This window comes from Hevea brasiliensis, chromosome 17 (genome assembly GCF_030052815.1).
Source record: "Hevea brasiliensis isolate MT/VB/25A 57/8 chromosome 17, ASM3005281v1, whole genome shotgun sequence".
In the NCBI taxonomy this organism is placed as follows: Eukaryota; Viridiplantae; Streptophyta; class Magnoliopsida; order Malpighiales; family Euphorbiaceae; genus Hevea; species Hevea brasiliensis.
The window spans coordinates 5,792,738-5,801,002 of record NC_079509.1 but is presented as its reverse complement, the minus strand read 5'-3'; positions in this window follow the sequence as shown (position 1 = coordinate 5,801,002).

Here is an 8,265-nt window from a genome sequence, read left to right as displayed (position 1 = left end):
TGAGCGACCATTTGTGCAGCCTCCCACACAACCTTCACGCCGAGCTCCACCAGCCGCTCAACCTGCTTCATCAACAGCTTCTGGACCATCCATAGCAACTCTTTTGACATTCATGGAGAATCTCAGTGATGAGATCTATTCTTTTCGGCAAATTACAGAGGTCAATTTTCAGACACTACGAGATTTAGCTGACATATATTTGGATCGAAGTGCTGAAATGCAAGATGAATTGAAAGTCGTGCGAGCTAAGCTGGAGAAGATCGAAACAACCCAAGCACTGATTTTGAACATTCTCTCTCCACAGCAGCCACCACAAGCACCACCACCGTCACAAGATGGCAAGGGCAAAGGACTTCTCATACCCGACTGACCAGCTTTTATTCTCCATTTACATTTCATGTCTTTAATTTCGTTAATTAGTATTTTGAACTTGTTAATATTTTGCTTGTGTTGTTTTTATTTTAACCATTTACTTATTCAGTTTTTTTTAGTTCCTCATAACATACATTTTTCTTTTATATCTTTAGTACAATTGCTCACTTGCTTTGATTTGCTATTTCGGATTTACACTTGATGGCTATATTTTTGCGCTTAACTTCCTATTTCAACTTTTTGAGTTTAATTGATTTAATGGATTCCATTGCACTGTTTCTTTTGTAATGAGTGCAGCAGCTGTCCAAATTTTATTTAATTAAATTGGCTGCACTTCAATGAGGTAACACTTCTTATCTCAGCTTGTGTCATTTTCAACACAAGTTGTGCTATCACTTATGCAACAGGGTAATAATTCTTTATGCACATATAGCCAAATTATCCCATTCCTTGCAATCTTTTAACATTGAGGACAATGTTCATTCTGAGTATGGGGGAGAGGGTAAATTTTTTGCAAAAATTATTTTTCCTTGCAAAAATTATTTTTCCTTTTTCATTTGCATATAGTGACATACTCATTCATTACTTCATACTTGTACATATTCACATATATACACTGCATATAGCTTCATATATACTTAGTTAAGCATACTTAGTTACATATAGGTTGACTATTCATTTACACTCATGCATTTCATTCATTCATTTAAAATTTTTGAATTTTTAAACCAGTCTTTGGATTCCATAAGCCACTTATTCAAGCAATCCAACTTGTCTTTAGATGGTTAGTGGAATGAAAGTTCCAGCTGGGTACAAAGTCTTAAGCATTATTCTTTCTCTTAATTAATAGTGAAATTTAATACATTCATCTAGGTATGCAGATTCTGATTAGTTATTTTGAGTTTTGAGTGTCTGGATAAGCCTTTAAGAAAGAAAATGGTCATTGTCGTCTCACCATTCCTAGAACAAGCATCTTAGATCTTTCAAAGCGAAATTTTTAACTTGCATTTGATAAGAATATGATTTAGGCATTTCTTCATATTTTAAACCTCGCATTTAGCCTTAACCTACCTTAATTTCATTTTAACCCTTGCAAACCCCCTTGAACCTTAATTCCCTAATTTCTTTGGAACCCAAATCATTTACCTAGCCATAAAACCTAAACACTACCACCTATCTATGAGAATAATATTTTAGCAATTAAGTGCATAAAAAAAAATAAAAAAATAAAAAAAAAAAAAAATTTCGGAGGATTGAAACATCTTGAAAAGTGCTAGAGTAATTGTGAAAAGTTGAAAAGGTCACCAAAATATCCCAAAGGTAATTTTGGGTGTGACATGAAATAGGGACACATACAAAATAAAAAATATATTATAAAAGTAGTCCCTTTATTGTGTTAGCACTTAAGATTCATTGTGAATTTCTTTCCTCTTGATAAAAAAAAAATTAGTATTATATAAAAAAAAAAAAAAAATGGATGCACTTTGAGTTTCACGATTAATATTATTCTCATATTTTGTTTACCTTATTCCCTTTCTTTGTTAACCACAATTTTACCCTATTAGACCCCATTACAACCCTTAAAAAGACCTAATGATTCTTTGAAAAATGCTCGTTACATTAGTAGAGTTAGATCTTTTATGCTTGCATATGGGTTTGGCAATATAATCTTCCATACATTACTCACCATCTATTTGAGACACATTGGCTATCTATTTCATTTAGGTTTGTTTTGGCACAATTGACTCTTGTAGTTGGTTGGTATTTGTTGCTTGGGTTGATTGGTTAATTCTTAGCTATTCTGTAATAGTTGAGAGTGCTTGCTTCATTCTTTGTGCTTTTGTTGGTGGGAATTTGGAATGTTGGTGGCTAGAGGTAAGTTGGTAGTTTGGATTAGTGAATTTTGTGTTTTCAAAGACTGATTCTATTCCCTTCCAAATGAGTTTCAATGAAATTTTGCTTGAGGACAAGCAAGAGTTTGAGTATGGGGGAATTTGATGCATGCATTTTAGATCATCATTTAGGAGTAATTTTTGCACATAATTTACCCTTATTCATAGCTATTATTTTAGATATTAGTATATATTTAGTCAATTTTACAAATTTCACATTTCTTAGTTTAATTTTTGGAATTTATTTGTTTTGTAGGTTAAATCTGGATAAATTTGATGTATTTTGATCAGAGTAGCCATTTGGAGGAAATTAAAATCGAATTGCAAAAATTTTGAATTTTAAAAAAAAAAAAAAAAAATGGCCTAGAGCGACACAACTGCAAAGACAACCGAATTAGCTCATGTCACAGGTTGTGTCGATCGTCAGATATTCACGCCGAGAGCGACACAACCCGCGACACAACTGACTCGGATTATGTCGTTTTTACTGGAAAATTTTTGACGTGGCATTTCCGTTACTCCAGTCTTTTTACCTCACTTTCTCTGGATCCTTCCCCCTTTTACCCATTCTAGAACAAAGTCCCTTGCCTATATAAAGTGCCCTTTATCACTTTCTTTCCATAGAGAGCAAGGAGGCATTTTAGAAAGATAGAAAGAGGGAAAAGGAGGAGCATCTTCTGCATCTTTTCCAAAGCATTGCAGATCACGTTTACGCACTTTTGTGCGTGAATCTCTGCAATTTCGGGTTTTTCTACCCCTTTTAGCTTACATTTCCATTATTTCTTCATTTCTTCATTTGGGTTTATTTTTAAACAATGATTTGTGAGTAGTTGATTGAGATTCTAGAGATGGGTTTGTAAATATTGATTTGTTTTGTGGTTTTGAACTGATTTAGCCATTTAAATGAATATTGTTATATTTTGATTTATTGCTTGTGTGCTTATTTCCTTGCTTGATGAATGGGCCCTCATTAAGTTAAGTTTTAATCCTTAATAGATGGACTGAAAAGTGAATATTGGGGATGGATAATCTTGCAATAAACTTTATTTTCTTGGTGTTAGAAATAAGCTAAGAAGATTAAGGGGAACTTTCCAAAAATCAATTAGAGCATTAATTGGGTTTTTGTTAGATTTGAAATACCGTGAAAACAGGGTTTGATTTAATGAAAACCAATTTTGAGATGCTTGAAAAAGGTTTCAAAAATTTAAGAATTGATTTCCCTCAAAATTGCAATTCTCATGTGTTTGGCTAAATTAGGAATAAACCACATGCAAACAATATTGAAAAAAAATCCAATCTCTAGAATCAATTTAATTTTCATTGAATTTAGATTTAAATCCTCCAAATCTCATAAATAGCAATTTCAATTTAAATCCAATATCTAGAATTACTTTATTTTTTTTTTAGATTTAATTCTTCTTAAATTCATAAATAGAAATTTCAAATTAATTTTTGGTAATCTAGTTTAATTAATTTTAGTTAATTGATTGATCTAGTTTTAATTCCTCAAATACCAATTTTAATTCCAAATTTCATTTTACATCTTTAATTTTTGTCTTAATTTTAATTTTTAGATTTTATTTTTAATATCTTTTAATTTTTGTCATTCTAATTAGCTTATACTTTTATTTCCAATTTAAGCACAATTCCCTGTGGGATCGATATCAATTTTTAAAACTATACTACTGTGACCCGTGCACTTGCGGACACACCGTATCAGGCTAGATATGAGTCCAGTAAGTTTGGGTAGCTGTAACTTGAGTGCTCTAGGTTCAATTGGTGCAAAGCCAATTGGACATGAAACTAGACACATAATGGCACAATTTTGATGAAGAAACCTTGCTCAGAAAATAAACTTAAAATACCTAAAAATTGACCAAATCTGGGTAACTAACCTGCTGGTTCTGGAAATTGACTAAATGAACAGTGTTTATTCATTTAGCCATAACTCAGTGTAAAAATATCCAAATGACTTGAATTTTATATCAATAGAAAGATTAGACAATTTAGAATAACTTTCATGAAGAATACAAACTCAAATTCTGAACCTAACCAATTCAAATTGCTAGTCCAAATTAAGACACCAAATCTGGTAGAACTAAATTTGCTCAGAAAATCTAGATAAGAACCAATCCGGCCAATTATGGTAAATTGATCATAACTTGAGCTACAAAACTCCAAATGGAGTGATTTAAAAAGAAAATTAAAAAAGACACATAAAGGAACAATTTTGATGAAGAGAATTTTATCAAATTTCCACTGTAACAATGATCAATGGAGCAGTAAACTTAAGGTATGAAATCTAAAAATTTTAAATAACATAAAATAAGTTTTGAAATGGTATTGAAAATCAATGCCAACAAAAATAAAATACAAAATGTGGTATCTTGGTGAACTTAGGCTTAACAAATCTATTATGAATTAAAAAGTCAACTTTTGTGTATGAATGACAAAGTGAATAGTAACAACTAAAATTAATGGAGTGAAAGGTACCCCACTTAAATGATTTAATGAATGTTTAAATTATGTAAATATGCAGATGAGGGTTGTATTCTCATCACCACGAGTAGAACTTAGGAGATATTGTTAATTTAATTTGAAATTTGATTTATAAATGACTATAAATGAAATATTAAAGGTATAAAGGATGTGCAAATAATATTTGAGACTTAGATTTCTTTTATGAATGCAAATGAAAATACTTGAATCTAGGTACATATAAATGAAAATGCTTGAACTTAGGCACCTGTAAATTGGTGTAATAAATTAGCTAAATGATAAATAGATAATGAGGTTGATATCTATGAAATGTTCATGGATTACTTGATAATTTATATATAAATAGTGTAATGAATAAATGAATTATATTAATGTATGAATGAGACATTAGTTGTCATTATTATAAAAAGGAAAAGTATTTTGAGTACAATGGTATATGAGAACCATTGTTGTGAAATATGATCTATACAAATGATATAATGAATAAATATATGAATTATGATGAAGATAAAATTTATGTAGAAATATATTTTAAAAATTTATACTTCTGTTAGGAATAGAATTGAAATGTTATAAATTATAATTGAAATTTGTCATGAAATAATGAAGTCATAAAAAAATAATATATTAACATTTAATGATACTATGTGCCCATGTATTGCTTAGACACATGTATCAGATTAGATAAATTGGCATGCCAATAGAGTATTATTTTAGCAGTACTGCGTAAAGGCTTTATACCTGTATTAATAGTTTTATGCCCGCACTCATGGCTTTATACCTGCACTCATGGCTTTTATGCCCGATTATATGTTATCATGGCTTTTTAGCTATACTGACTGCATACGTGGTTGACGTTCTGCATTCCATTGTATGACAGCCCAAGGCACCGCGGTGTCCAGTGCTAATGACCCGTTATCCAATTTAGTCAGCCTATCATAAGTTACCTAGGCAATGTAAATTATTAAAATTATTTAAGAACATTAGTAATTAAAAACATTAGAAAGTATTGAATGAAATGAGGAAAAATATTAGCAATAGAAATATAACTGAATCAAGTAGTACAAATGAAATTTTCAGAATTGTAGGAACCAAAAATGCAATACTCCTAGAATTAATCTGTATATCAAATATTATTACTGTATAAACTCAGTACTTCCAAAGAGGGACAAAATAGAATATAAGATAGTTGATATTAGAATTATCATACCAAATTTAATTGATAATCGATGATCTAAATTATACTTTAGAATTATACTTCAGTCTTTCTTATTTGTATATATTATTTTCTTGTTATATTATTGCACCACTAAGCAGAAATGCTTAGCGCAATGGATTTGTTTCCTTCGCGCAGGTACTGAAGATAAAACCCAGTGGATATTAGATTGAGATTTTGGAGTCTGGATCTGCAGAAGTGTCAGAAGTGTTTAAGTTATCACATTCTCAGTAATGCATGTAGATATGGCTCACAAAAGTTATTTTATGTATTTATAATTAGTTATTAATTGTAATATAAATTATGGTATTGTAATTAATTTGTATATCATATAAATTATAAATCTATGAAATTAGCTTGTAAATCTAGTAAATTATGAAGTTTGAGAATTTTGATACATAAATTGAGTATGAATGGATATGTATGCAAATGAGTTGCAAGAATTGAATGTGTGATGAGATGATTATGAAAATAACTGATGAGATTTTATTGTGAAAATATTGTTGAAATTTCAAGTAGATAAATAGTGAAATACGCCAAATGGTAATAGAAACAGGGAAAACTCCGCTGATTTCTCCATAGAAGAATAATTGATATTAAATTATAATAAGAATAAAATTTTTAAATGAATAAAGTAAGATAAAATAGGGTGTTCCAGCACCGAATATAGCACACCTTGCTCGGCTACACTGTAGACGGGTGATGGATATTACAAAACATATAAGGATTGATTAGTAAATAGTTATAATTATTAAAGTCTGAATTAATTACTTTAAGATCCTTGTATTTTTATTAATTACAAATTCATCCTTACATTTTAACAATATAATGTAAAATACAAATACAGTTTAATAATTAATTTTGTAAAATTTCACCTATTAATTAACAGTTAATTTTGTAATTAATAGTTATTTTGTAAAATTATCTAAATTAATTATGTTAAAAATTTTAACATGTATTTGCAAATTTTTAATTGGTAAAATTAAAAATTTAAACAATATGTATTTACAAATTTTTAATTTATAAAATTACAAATTTAAACAATTAAAATTTTAATTTTTTCGTATAAAGACTATTTTGTTAATAAATCAAAACCTCAAGAACTATTTTGTTTCATATTGAAATTTATAATCGAAGGGCATTTTGGTATATTTTTTAAATTTAATAGTAATTTGGATAGAAAATTAGATAGAAGTACTAATTTATAAATTTTTTAAAATAACAAGAATTAGATATGTGGGTTTTAAAAATACATAAATTAATATATATATGTTTCACTAAACTTTAGAGACTAATATATATATTTTATCAAATCTTATGGGCTAAAATCTTTTAGATAGAAAATTTAATAAAGGGTATTTTGATCATTTTCACTAAAATTAATGGCAACATAATTGTAATTCTAATGGTATGGACTAATATTTAGGTTTATTAAAAGTATTTTAGTTATTTTTACTAAAATTAATAGCAATTTAATTGTAATTCTAATGATATAGACTGATATTTAAGTTTATTAAAATGTCAAGAACTAAATAGATGAGTTTCAAATATACAAAAATCAATATGTAGATTTTATAAACCTCCAAATTTAAATTGTAATTTATCCTAATATTTATTTAAAAAAAGTTTATTTTGTTTGGTAGCGATACAAATTACAATGAGTAGAGTTGGATTTGTGGCCCATATAATAGGATTTGATAAAAAATAATTTTCTAATCATATTGTTATTACTAAATTGAATTAAATTCCTAATTAGATTATAACAGCTGTTATAATCTAATTAGAAATTTAATTCAATTTAGTAATAACAATATGATTAGAAAATTATTTTTTATGAAATCCTATTATGTGGGCTTCTATATATATATATATATATATATATATATATATATAATTTTATATATATATAATTTTATATATATATAATTTTATACGTGTAAATTAAATTGCCCACTAAGTTTATAAAAACAAAATTAATATAAGCCTCTTATTCCCCTCTCTCTGCTTTTGTCATAATCTAATTAGGAATTTAATTCAATTTAGTAATAACAATATGATTAGAAAATTATTTTTTATCAAATCCTATTATGTGAGCTTTTATATATATATACACACACTGTAAATTAAATTGCCCACTAAATTTATAAAAATAAAATTAATATAATTCTATATATTGAAAATTAAATTAGCCCCGAAATTTAAAAATTTTTCTATTTTATTAGATTGTTCATCCATTTAAATTTTTAATATCTTGATTCAAAATATTAATTTTATTCTAACTATAGG